Below are 13,713 nucleotides of genomic sequence, written 5' to 3' on the forward strand. Positions count from 1 at the left end.
CCTTGTTTGGACAGCTTTTAAAGAAATACCTTCTTGCTTGTAGATTTATCTAGTGGAAAGCTTATTTTCTCTTGTAAAAGTGCACCCTTTTTTAGAAGTTAGCACGGCGGTTACCCTTGGATGGGGAAAGGGTTCCTGGGAATGATGGGCTTCCATGATGCTGTAATGTTGTTTCAGTGTGTAGATGTAGAATTTACATACAGATGTGCTCACTTCATGAAAATTCATCAAATTGTATAAGTTTGATGTTTGTATTTTTTAATATATATACTCTTCTTCCATTACAAGTTAGAAAAAAAGGGGGGGCCGTGGGACAAAAGATACTGTAGTTTTAGAAATAAAGGGATGAAGCAAGAGGACGTGTAATTTAGGGAGTAGTTTCAGGACAAAATGTAGGTTGCAGTGAGCTGAGATCGCGCCACTGCACTCCCACCTGGTAGACAGAGCAAAGCTCTGTTTCAAAAAAGAAAAAAAAAAAAGCACATTTGCCTCCTTTCTCACTCCACCACTGCCTCCCTTGGTGTTTAGGTCTCTTCTGATCCTAAGACAGACCTCTGCTGTGCACCCAACAGGGAAGTTTGGTAACTTTAAAAAAGTTGGTTAGTCCTGTAAACGCTGGACAAGTAGAAACCACATTTCTCCTGCTCACCCCGTATTCCCACTGACTGGCCAAGTGCTTGACCATGGCAGACGCTTCACAGGTATTCCTCTAATAAGTGAAATGAGGAATGAATGAATGAATGAAAAAGAAGTATAGAAACTGAATATGAAGTAGATTAGCAAAGGTTCTTGGGCTGGTGAAGAGAGGACATCTCTAGCTTTCACCTTTTGCCACATTTTAGATTAGAGCAACATTTTTCAAACTACTCATTAAGACTGATTAGTAAGTTGAAACTATTTTGTGAGTCACAATTGAGATTGAAAAATGAAATATGGTGGCTCCCACCTGTAATCCCAGCACTTTGGGAGGCCGAAGCAGGAGGATTGCTTCAGCCCAGCCTGGGCAATATATGGAGACCAGACCTCCCTCAACACCAAAAAAGAAAAAAAAAAAAAAGAAGCCAGGAGTGGTAGCAAGCACCTGTGGTCCCAGTGGCTCAATGAGGCAGAGGTGGGAAGATCACATGAGTCCAGGAATTTGGGGCTGCAGTGAGCCAAAATCATGCCAGCAGACTCCAGCCGGGGCAACAGAGTAAGACCCTGCCTCAATCAATCAATCAATCAATAAAAGTTAAACATAAAAAAAAATACAATAGGATAGAACAAAACAAACAGAGGAAGAGAACAGCATTTCAGACAGAAAAGGAATGGAATGAAAAAGGAAAGAAAATATCAGTAAATTGCAAGTGGTAAGAGAAAGAAATATTTAATGCAACTTTTTCTTAGTTGTATGGATACCGAATGTCTGTTCTAGATTTCTGTTTGCAGTATTTCTTATGTATGTCAGCGTCAAAAAACTAGAAAGCTACTGCCCTAGCAGCCTGTGAGGGATAGAGTTAATGGCGCTTCAAAAGGCAGACAACCAGGAGAGAATTCACTTATCATAAAGATCAGCAAAGTTTGAGCTGCTTATTTATTATTTTTTGTTATCTTTTGGTATTTTTGGCAGCACAAAGTCTTCTAAACAAGTTAATCTTCAACTCAAAGGCACAGTTCACTTTGAAATGTCCAGAAATCTTTCTTGAAAGAGTGGAAGATAAATCATCTGTCTAGAACGTGTTACAGTACCAATTGTGGCAAAAACACATCACACAGGGCTCATTGCAGAAATAGCATGCACTGTTTCTTTCTCTTTGTCAAAAAATCGAGTTTTAATATATTTCAGAAACATATACGTGGAATTTGATAAGGTTTTGTAATATTTTCGCTTGTTTCTCAATTCTTTCAACATGCTTCTCAGGGTTGGAGCTGCTTTTACATTTTCTTTTCTTTTTTTTTTTTTTTTTTGAGACAGAGTTTCGCTCTTGTTACCCAGGCTGGAGTGCAATGGCGCAATCTCTGCTCACCGCAACCTCCGCCTCCTGGGTTCAAGCAATTCTCCTGCCTCAGCCTCCCGAGTAGCTGGGATTACAGGCGCATGCCACCATGCCCAGCTAATTTTTGTATTTTTTTTAGTAGAGACGGAGTTTCACCATGTTGACCAGGATGGTCTCGATCTCTTGACCTCATGATCCACCCGCCTCGGCCCCCCAAAGTGCTGGGATTACAGGCGTGAGCCACAGCACCCAGCCTACATTTTCTTAATTCATTAGCAGTTTCATATTGAAATACCACTTGCTTGTATTTTTATTTTATTTTTAAAGTTTCTCTTTTTTTCTTTATTTGAGGCAGAGTCTTGCTCTGTCACCAAGGCTGAAGTGCAGTGGCACCATCTCCACTCACTGCAACCTCTGCCTCCTGGTTTTAAGCGATTTCCCTACCTCAGCCTCCTGAGCAGCTGGGATTACAGGTGTGTGCCACCATGCCAGGCTAATTTTTTTTTTGTACTTTTAGTAGACAGGGTTTCACTGTGTTTGCCAGGCTGGTCTCGAACTCCTGGCCTCAATTGATATGCCCACCTTAACCTCCCAAAGTGCTGGGATCACAGGCATGAGCCACCAAGCCCAGCGTGGTTTTATGTTATATCATTTATCTAATTTCATATACTTCTTTCCAGTCAGATTGAGTGGGTGACCTTTATTATCATCTGTTCACTTTGATTCTCTTTGACCATGCTACACTTTAGTTGAAAATTATATTATGAACCTGCTATTGGATCTTTCTCTGGACACCATATCTGGCAAGAGGCAATTCCCAGAGCCCTAGCTAGAGATGAGGGATTACATCACCACCAAGGTCCGGGTACAGTGTACTCTGAACATTCTTGGATGACATGCTTGCCCGCAAAGGCAGGGGTGGGTTCGAATGGGAGGAAGGATGACATCAAAGAGATCTTGAAAAAATAAAGAAAACAAAGGTATCTCCCTAGTAGATTTCCTGGCTTTCAGGGTCTGTCTTACAGCAAGCTGTTTGAGTCCAGGAGTTTGAGACCAGCCTGAGCAACATAGGAAGACCCCATCTGTACAGAAAAAGTAAAAAAATTAGCTAGGCTTGGTGGTGCACACCTATAGTCCCATTTACTCTGGAGACTGAGGTGGGAGGATCGCTTGAGCCCAGGAGTTCAAGACTGCAGTGAGCCACAATCCTATCACTGTACTGCAGCCTGGGCAACAGAGGCCCTGTCTCTTAAAAGAAGAAGAATGAAAGCAGCTTGAAGCAGAAAAGACATGGAATCAGACCAGACAGGTAACTCTAAATGTTTTCAAGTACCTAAGAGACCAGTTTAGTGAAGTTTTCTCACGACCTGTAGTAATCATAAAGGGAAGATGATGAGGGAACATTGGCCTCAGGTGCAGTGATAGGCCCATCATTGGAGGTAGTTAAGTGTAGGCCATGTGATCATTATCTGCGCTGTGGTCGGGAGGATGCTGGTATTGGGGGTGGGGGAGGAGCCGACAGCTGTATGGCCTTTTAATCTCCTAGAACTCATTTCTACAAGTCCTCCCAAAACACACAAACAAGCAAAAGGCATGCTGCTATGGCTTGAATGTGTCCCCCAAAGTTCATGTGTTGGAAACTTAATCCCCAATGCAACAGCCTTGAGCGGTGGGACACTTCAGCAGTGATTAGAGGCCAGGCGCGGTAGCTCATGCCTGTAATCCCAGCACTTTGGGAGGCTGAGGTGAGTGGATCACTTGAGGTCAGGAGTTTGAGACCAGCCTGACCAACATGGTGAAACACTAAAAACACATAAATTAGCTAGGTACAGTGCTGCACGCCTGTAATCCCAGCTACTTGGGAGGCTGAGGCAGCAGAATTGCTGGAACCTGGGTGGCGGATGTTGCACTGAGCCGAGATCATGCCACTGCTCTCCAGCCTGGGCAACAGAGTTAGACTTTGGCTCAAAGAAAAAAAATAAGATGTGATTAGGCCATGAGAATTCTGCCCTCATGGATAGATGAATGCTGCCATCAGAGGAGTGGCTTGTTATCGAAAGAGGGGGCTTATAATAAAAGCCAGTTTGATGTCCCTGCTCTCTCTCAACATGTGATGCCCTCTGATGTGCTGTGATGCAGAAGGCCCTGTAGATGCCGGTCACTCGACCTTGGACTTCTCAGCCTCCAGAACTGTGAGAAACACATTTCTTCTCTTTATAAATTATCCAGTGTCTGGTATACAGCACAAAACAGACTAAGATACATTCTGACTCCTTGGCACCACTCAGGGCCAGAGTCATCTGTTAAAGGCCTGACACTACTCGGGGAGCTTTCTGACAGCCAGTAATTTTGACAGCAGGATAGGGTAAAATGCCTCATAGGAAAACACAAACACCAATTCTTTTTGGCCTTACTATTTTCTTCTTGTGCTTTCAGAGACCTCTTCGAGGAAAAGGATTGAACTCTGCAAACATTGTCCACAGAAGCCCTACAAAGATATTTCAAGGAGATGGAAAAAGGAAGTAGCTGTACAAGAGGGACAGTTTCACATTCACAGGAAGAAAAAGTTCTAGAGATCTGTTTCTCGGCGATGTGAATATACTTAATATTACTAAGCTGCACACTTAAAAATGGTTAAGGTGGCCAGGTGCAGTGACTCATGCCTGTAATCCCAGCATTTTGGGAGACTGAGGTGGGCAGGTCACCTGAGGTTGGGAGTTTGAGACCAGCCTGACCAACATGGAGAAACTCCGTCTCCACTAAAAATACAAAATGAGCCAGACATGATGGTGCATGCCTGTAATTCCAGCTACTCAGGAGGCTGAAAGAGGAGAATCGCTTGAACCTGGGAGGTGAAGGCTCCAGTGAGCTGAGATTGCGCCACTGCACTCCAGCCTAGACAACAAGAGCGAAACTCAGTCTCAAAAAAAAAAAAAAAAAGAAAAGGTTAAGGTGCTAAATTTTAGGTTATGTTTTGTTTTTTTTTTTAACTATAGTAAAACAATTTGGTATGTTTCGAAAAATACTATTTCAGCAAGAAAGCTGGATAAACTATCTCTTAATTACTCTTCAACACTCCCTAGTTGCAACAAGGGATTACAAATCAAACTGAGTGTTTCAAATTTCTGGGCCACATGGTTCATCCTAATAATAGTAATAGTTATAAGAACCCAGGCACATAGGAGCTGTAATGGTCTTATCCAAGTTGCTGCCTGTACAAAGTATAATTATTAACCTCACCTAATAAACATTTGGAGATGCACATAGCCCAGGGGTTAGGATGCAATGTTAATGCTCAATATTAAATAAAGGGCTTTGAACTAGAAAGGAAACTTGGTCAATTTTATAAAATATAGAAGGATATGGCATAGACCACCATAATTTGATGGTCTCTTTGGTCCACTGTAACCTCCACCTCCCAGGTTCAAGTGATTCTCGTGCCTCAGCCTCCTGCGTAGTTGGGTTTACAGGCGTGCACCATCATGCCCTGTGATTTCTGTATTTTTAGTAGAAATGGGGTTTCACCATGTTGGCCAGGCTGGTCTCGAACTCCTGGCCTCAGGTGATCTGTCCACCTCGGCCCCCCAAAGTGCTGGGATTACAGGTGTGAGCCACCATGCCAGTCTTTTTCTTTTTTCTTTTTTCTTGATTCTCACACACACACACACACATATATATATATATTTTTAAACTGCATTTTAGGTTCTGGAGTACATGTAAAGAACATGCAGGATTGTTGCATAGGTACATATATGGCAATGTGGTTTGCTGCCTCCATCCCCATCACCTATATCTAGCATTTCTCCCCATGTTATCCCTCCCCAACTCCCTACCCCACCCCAATGTCCCTCCCCGATTTTCACTTTTTAATGTCTCAGATTGAAAAAAAAAAAAAAAAAGACAGCATCAGCCATTATTTAGGCCCAATATTACAAGCACTCCCTCTGTGAACATACATATTCTATAGAAATATTAGTAAATAGGCACTAGCAAGTTATTAAAGAATCCACATATATTAATTACTTGTCCACACTATGACAAACTGGGGAAGAGGTGCATAAACCCTGAGGAAGCTTCTCCAGCTTTCAAGCCTGAGGCCAGGGACAAAGGATTCTACAGTCCTGTTTAACCACAAAGGTTATCTCCCTCTTCCTCTGCATCATTTACTTGGTAATTAATCAGGAATTAATTATAGTCTTACAATTAAAAGCATGATGAATTCTTGTCTTACAATGCTTTACCTACTAACTAAATCTCCTATTGTTACTTTTACTGGCACCTGAAAGTAAGGAGAAGCTCCCTTGGCTTCTTGTATGTTTTTCTCCCCCTAGGATTCTGCATACATGGTTAGAACTCAACAACAACAATAAAAAAGAGAGACTTCTCAACAGGTGAATTTATGGTAGAGAAATTATGTGTGGTATAGAGATATGAGACGATGTCTGTTGCAAGCTTAGGGCAGTGGCTCTTAGACTTGAGCACATTGGAATCCCTTGGAGGGCCTACGGCAACACAAACTGCTGGGGCCCCGCCCGGACCCATCACAGTGGGTCCAGTAAGTCTGGGTGTGGCTCAAGGGTGTGCATTTGTAATAAGTTTCAGGTGACGCTGATGCACTCTTTGAAAATCACTGGTTTAGGGTAATTCAATTTAGCTGTCATTTAATCCAGAGGGAAAAAAAAGGCATTCACCTTGTTTAGCTGCCGCAGCTGACTCACGTATCAAGGAACTCAGAAATCCAACTTAGAGATGACAGGTCAACCTCTGCAAAGCTTGTGGCTTCTCTTTACCAGCTGGGAGAAACACCTCAACCACTGTCCTTCCTTGTCACAGTATTGTTCAGGGATTAACACACCAACACCAACCACACCACCTAGATTCTCTCCTCCTTTCACGCAAAGGCACCCAGGGAAGGACACTGATTGGCTGATACCTACCAATCTGGAGCGCAGGAAATGAGCTGCCGTGATTGGCCAGATCCAGAGGTGGGAGTAGGGAGGAAATGTTTTGGGTAACCAAACACGGTGGCTACTACTGTGCATTGCAAAAAGCAGCAGGGCTGTGATGGGATTTTTTCGTTCAAGTAAACTTTTTAATTGGAGTATAACAGGCATACAGAAAAGTACACAAGAGTTTGATGAATATTTACAAAGTGAACACACCCATATAACTATCACCAAGATCAGGAAATAAATCATCAAGTTTGGATTTGATTTTTTAAAAGTACATTTTGGTCTTAATGGCTTCATTTCAGCCCCTTTCAGAGCATTTTCTACACGTGCTAACTCATTTCCACAAAATAAAATATAACCACCAGTGCTTGTAATCAAAGAGTAAATTCAGTCCTCTAAATAGTGAATTAAATGTAGAAACCTTTTGGTTTTCATGACTCCTCTCTCATTATAACATAGCTTTTCTTTCAAAAGGGAAAGGATGTCAAACAGTCCTCAGAATCTGTGTCTTCTTACCATTCCTCAATCACTTGTCAGCTTTCTGTTCCCACATTCTGGGATCTTCATCTTCTGATTCTATGCTGTGCTTACACAGTGCTATAGAATAAGCCAATGGCTTATTAATTATGGTAATATTTTGCAGTCTTAATTATGTTTTTCACTCAGAAATAGTTACTGTATCAAATGATGTTAATTCCAATAAGTTTTCATAAAAGGGAAATAGGTGAATGTTTGTCCCCAAATATTTTGTAATTATGTAAAAGTAATTGAGTTCATTATTGAAAGTCTGAAAATAACCAAAATACAAAGAAACTGAAAATTATCCCTGATCCCACCACTCAGGAATAATCACTGCAAACATTATGATCTGTCCAGGTTTCTTTCTGTGAATATATAACAAAATGTATAACATCTGTCAATTTTGTACACTGCTTTTTCTAACCACTTACCTTTAAAATCTTGTGGCTTTACATTTCTAATCAGAAAAACGCATAGCAAGAAATGTAAGTGAACATAAATTCACAAGCTACTCTGTAGAAAAGCAGAAAAGAAAGGCTGCAGACCAAAATATCTCTGTGGAATCAGAGAGAAAATATTTTTTTAAAAGATATTATTGAGTTATAATAGCCATCTCCCAGCTGTAAACCAATAGAGCTCATTTGGTAGACTATAAATCTCAATTATATGACCAGATAAAAAATTTATTTAGTGAGTCTTTGAGGAGATTGAAATTTTAGCCAGTTGCTTCACAAAGCAACATATGGGTCATCCATTTGTGGGTCATAAGTGCGCACATAGGCTACGCAACAAGCAATTTCTAAATTAAATTATCTGTCTCATGGGGAATTAATAAGAGACCATTTAAGAAATCATTTATGATGGTGGGCTAGTTATTTAGATAGTAATACTGGCCTAATCCGTAGGAATAGCTTTCTTCTATGGGCTTCTCTGCAGTTAATAAACATGATACACAGTTTCATAGGTAACTGCATCTGTTGAAAAGTGGGGTTAAGTTCGAACATGGAAAATTCAGAAATCAAGACTTGTAAAGGAGAAGATAATGTCATAGTAAAATTATTTAACTTTTTGGTACTGAAATCAAAGCAAAAGCATATTAAATTTGGATCCTCTGACATGGATTTCTTCTAAATAAACTGCCAAACAGTCTTACAGTTTGTAGACTGGTTTACTTCAAGGGAAATAGATGACCATTTTAATAATTGTGGATTGGGAAAGTCTTTTCCATAAGAGACACCAAAAGCAGAAACCATAAAGAAAACAAAAATGATTTGACTATGTAAAAAACTAACCTATGTAGCAGAAAGTAAGTAGATTAAAAAAAAAAATACCTCTGTCTACTGCAGGGTTTTTTTTAACATAATTAGGTTGGGGCTTAATTCATTCTGAGCCTTTAATCATGCTGGCCAACTAATTTTTAATTTGTTTTTGAATGGGAGATGGATATTGTTGAAACAAGCCTTTGCTATTACATCAAAATAGCATTTCACAAGGTTTTTATTGAATACCAAAAATTGCACTTCCTCAGAATGGCAAATCACAGAGAAGCAGGCTAGCACTGCTCAAGAGCACTGGTGATCTTTGAAGACTCACAAATCTAGGTTTGACTTTCCATCCTAGGCTGAGCAACATGCGGTGGCTCATGCCTGTAATCCCAGCACTTTGGGAGGCCGAGGTGGGTGGATCACTTGAGGTCAGGAGTTCAAGACCAGCCTGACCAACATGGTGAAAACCCATCTCTAGTAAAAATACAAAAATTAGCCAGGGATGATGGTGGGCGCCTATAATCCCAACTACTCAGGAATCTGAGGCAGGAGAATCACTTGAACCCAGGAGGTGGAGGTTGCAGTGAGCTGTGATTGTGCCACTGCTCTCCAGCCTTGGTGACATAGCAAAACTCCATCTCAAAAATAAAATAACAGGACAAAAATGAGTATTAAAAAAATAAAATAAAAAATTCCATCCTGCACTTGCTAGCTGAGTGATCTTAGGCAGGTTATTTACCTTTCTGACTCACAGTTTTTTTTATAAACTAAGATAAATATAAGTACCTACCACACAAGGCTGACATGGATATCTACATGAGATAATGCACATTGGGCCTTTAGAAGAATATTTGATACTCATTATTCCTTGGTGGCAGTCAATTAAGAAAAATATCTGCAGTACTTAAGCAGTACAAATTATTATTATTTTTTTTAAAAAGAGTAGGCCAGGTGTGGTGGCTCATGCCTGTAATCCCAGCACTTTGGTATGCAGATCACCTGTGGTCAGGAGTTCAAGACTAGCCTGGCCAACACAAAAATTAGCCAGGCATGATGGTGGGTGCCCGTAATCCCAGCTACTATGGAGGCTGAGGTGGGAGAATTGCTCGAACCTGGGATGCCAAGGTTGCAGTGAGCTGAGATCGTGCCATTGCTTTCCACCCTGGGCAACTGAGCGAGACTCCATGTCCAAACAAAACAAGAAAAAGGAGTATATGATGCGGCTTGGGAATATGGCTTCCACAGGGTAACAGTAAGAGAAGTCTCCCTCTTCAACATTAAGGCAATGTTTTCTTAGTAAAAGTATAAAAGCAACGAGAAACTTTTACAAGAAAAGAAAGGAAAAACTGAATTTGTAAAATATATCTGTGCTTTCAATAAACATGCTCAAATCGTTGTGTTTTCTAAAATAGAAATGAAGTTGTTCTCCCAACCTCTGAATTTTATCCTTTTACGGTTTGGATCAGAAACGTGACAAAAACACAAGCTACGTCAGAGGTGTGATATTTCGCTTTACAACCCAGGGCATCTCTGTACCATCAAAAGAACATATTCCAAGAAGGTTAGCATCCAACTGAAAGAAATTTAGGTGTGCACTGAGAGGCTTCCTGGCAGGAGTTGAAAGCTTTGAAGGAAAGCATTCTGCTAGAGGGGTCAGCAAACTCTGGCCTGAGAGCCAAGTGCAACCTGCCACCTGTTTTGGTATAACTAGTGAGCTAAGAAGGTGGAAAATGAGTTTATACTTTTAAATGGAAAAAAAATTAAAAGATATTTCATAACATGTAAAATTGTATGGAACTCAAATTTCAGCGTGCATAAGTTAAGGATTGTGTAGGTATTGGCTGTGTACGGCTGCTTTGTACGACAATGGCAGAATTGATTCGTTGTGATGGAGACTGTATGGCCCACAAAGCCAAAAATATGTTCTGTCTGGCCCTTTACAGAATAAGTTTGCTGACCACTGAGATAGAGATAAGCTTAACTGGAAAGTAATATATTTGACTATTTTAGTAATTTTAAAATGAAGAAGGCTTTCCTAAGCACACCAATTCAATGCAGTTATTAAAAATGAAGTAGGCTCATGTATTAACAACAAAAGATGTTACTGCATTGTTAAATCAAAAGGGCAGATTACACAACAGTACGTGGTCACATTTTTTTTTTTTTTTTTTTGAGACAGAGTCTTGTTCTGTTGCCAAGGCTGGAGTGCAGTGGTTTGGTCTTGACTCACTGCAACCTGTCTCCCGGGTTTAAGCGATTCTCCCACCTCAGCCTCTCGAGTAGCTGGGACTACAGGCTTGTACCACCATGCCCAGCTAATTTTTGTATTTTTAGTAGAAACAGGGTTCACTATGTTGGCCAGGCTGGTCTTGAACTCCTGATCTCGTGATTCACCCACCTCAGCCTCCCAAAGTGCTGGGATTATAGGCGTAAACCACTGCGCCCGGCCAATGGCCACACTTTTAAAAGTATAAAAATAGATCGATCAATAGGTTGATAGGAAAAGGGTGATAGTTAACATATTTTACCAACAGTAAGAAAGGACACTGAAAAACCAGAACAGCTGCTGATTATAAATACCCAACATGGCAGGGTGCGGCGGCACATGCCTGTAACCCCAGCACTTTGGGAAGGAGAGGCAGGAGGATCACTTAGGTCAGGGGTTTGAGACCAGCCTGGCCAACATGGAAAAACCCTGTCTCTACCAAAAATACAAAAATTAGCTGGGTGTGGTGGCACACTCCTGTAATCCCAGCTACTTGGGAGGCTGAGGCAGGAGAATTGCTTGAACCCAGGAGGCCAAGTTTGTAGTGAGCCGAGATTGCAGCAGTGCACTCCAGCCTGAGCAACAGAGTGAGACTCTGTCTCAAAAAAAAAACCCCAAAAATAAATAAAAATTAAAAATAAAAATAAATGACCTGACATAGTTACTTATCAGTGTGATTGAAAACCAATCCTGCATAGAGCTACACATGCATAAAATTATTTGGGAGAATACACAACAAAATGTTAACAATTACTATCTCTGAGTGGTGAGATTATGGGTGACTTTTTTCATTTTTCTTCTTTATTTGGTCATACTTTTCTATGTTTTCATATGCTTCTTTTCTTTTTTGTTTTGAGACAGTCTTACACTGTCACCCAGGCTGGAGTGTAGTGGTGCGATCTCGGCTCACTGCAACCTCTGCCTCCCGGGTTCAGGTGATTCTACCGCCTCAGCCTCCCAAGTAGCTGGGATTACCTGCATGTGCCACCACGCCCAGCTAATTTTTGTATTTTTAATTCACTTTTTTTTTTTCGAGATGGAGTCTCACTCTGTTGCCCAGGGGGGAGTACAGTGGTGTGATCTCAGCTCACTGCAACCTCTGCCTCCTGGATCAAGCAATTCTCCTGCCTCAGCCTCCTGAGTAGCTGAGACTCAGGCTCGCTCCACCATGCCAGGCTAATTTTTGTATTTTTGGTAGAGATGGGGTTTCAGCATGCTGGCCAGGCTGGTCTTGAACTTCTGATTTTGTGATCCACCTGCCTCAGCATCCAAAGTGCTGGGATTACAGGTATGAGCCACCACGCCCGGCCAGTTTCTGTATTTTAAGTAGAGACAGAGTTTCACCATGTTGGCCAGGCTGGTCTTGAACTCCTGACTTCAAGTGATCTGTCTGCCTCAGCCTCCCAAAGTGCTGGGAGTACAGGTGTTAGCCACCGTGCCTGGCCCTGATGGATTTATTTTACTTTTTATACAAAATTGAAAGCATATTATAGCTTTGGGCTAGTTTTTCCTTAATATTAAAACAAGATAATATATTATCATTCTTTGAAAATATTATCATTAATGGGTACCTAATTATGAGGATCTATCATAACTTATTTCTTCCCATATTTCTTCCAATGTATGTATTAATATATGTAAGGGGTTTTTGTTTTTTTCTGGCTTATAAATTAACTTTTGAAAAACATCCTTTTATGAAAGTCATCTCTGCTTCACAGTAGTTTCCTAGGGTACTTTTTTTTTTTTTTTTTTTTTGAGACAGAGTTTCGTTCTTGTCGGCCAGGGTGGAGTGCAGTGGCACGATCACTTCTATGGAATATTTTTCATGTAGTTAATATGTGGTAGTATCAGGTAACTGCAGTACATGATTACTTTAAAAAAATAATAATAGCTTTGGCCAGGCACGGTGGCTCACATCTGTAATCCCAGCACTTTAGGCAGCTGAGGCTAGTGGATAGGTTGAGCCCAGGAGTCTGAGATCAGCCTGGGCCACATGGCGAAACCTGTCTACTAAAAGTAAAAAAAATTAGTCAGGTGTGGTAGAACACACCTATAGTCCCAGCTACTCAGAAGGCTGAGGTGGGAGGATCGACTGAGCCTAGGAGGTTGAGGCTGCAGTGAGCTGCAATCACGCCACTACACTCCAGCCTGAGGGACAGAGGAAGACTGTCTCAAAAGAAAACAAAAAAGCGCATGCACACACACTAAAAAAACTTAGCTGGGCATGACAGTGTGTGCCTATGGTTCCAGCTACTCACAGGCTGAGGCTGGAGGATCACCTGAGCTCAGGAGTTTGAGGTTGCAGTGAGCTGTGATCAAGCCACTGCACTATAGTCTAGGCAACAAAGTGAGATCCTGTCTCTTAAAAAAAAAAAAAAAAAAACACTTTGACTTTTATGCTTAGGCTTAGATGCTTTAATAAACAGTGACTTAGAATTATCATGGGAACAGGGCGGGGTATAGCAGGTCATGCCTGTAAACCCAGCACTTTAGGAGGCCAAGACGGGCGGATCACGAGGTCAAGAGTTCAAGACCAGCCTGGCCAACATAGTGAAACCCTTTCTTTACTAACACCACAAAAATTAGCCAGGTGTGGTGGCAGGCACCTGTAGTCCCAACTACTTGGGAGGCTGAGGCAGGAGAATTGCTTGAACCCAGAAGGTGGAGGTTTTAGTGAGCTGAGATCACGCCACTGCACTCCAGCCTGGGCAACCCAGTGAGACTGTCTCAAAAAG

The sequence above is a fragment of the Cebus imitator genome, unplaced genomic scaffold (assembly GCF_001604975.1).
Source record: "Cebus imitator isolate Cc_AM_T3 unplaced genomic scaffold, Cebus_imitator-1.0 Scaffold22, whole genome shotgun sequence".
In the NCBI taxonomy this organism is placed as follows: Eukaryota; Metazoa; Chordata; class Mammalia; order Primates; family Cebidae; genus Cebus; species Cebus imitator.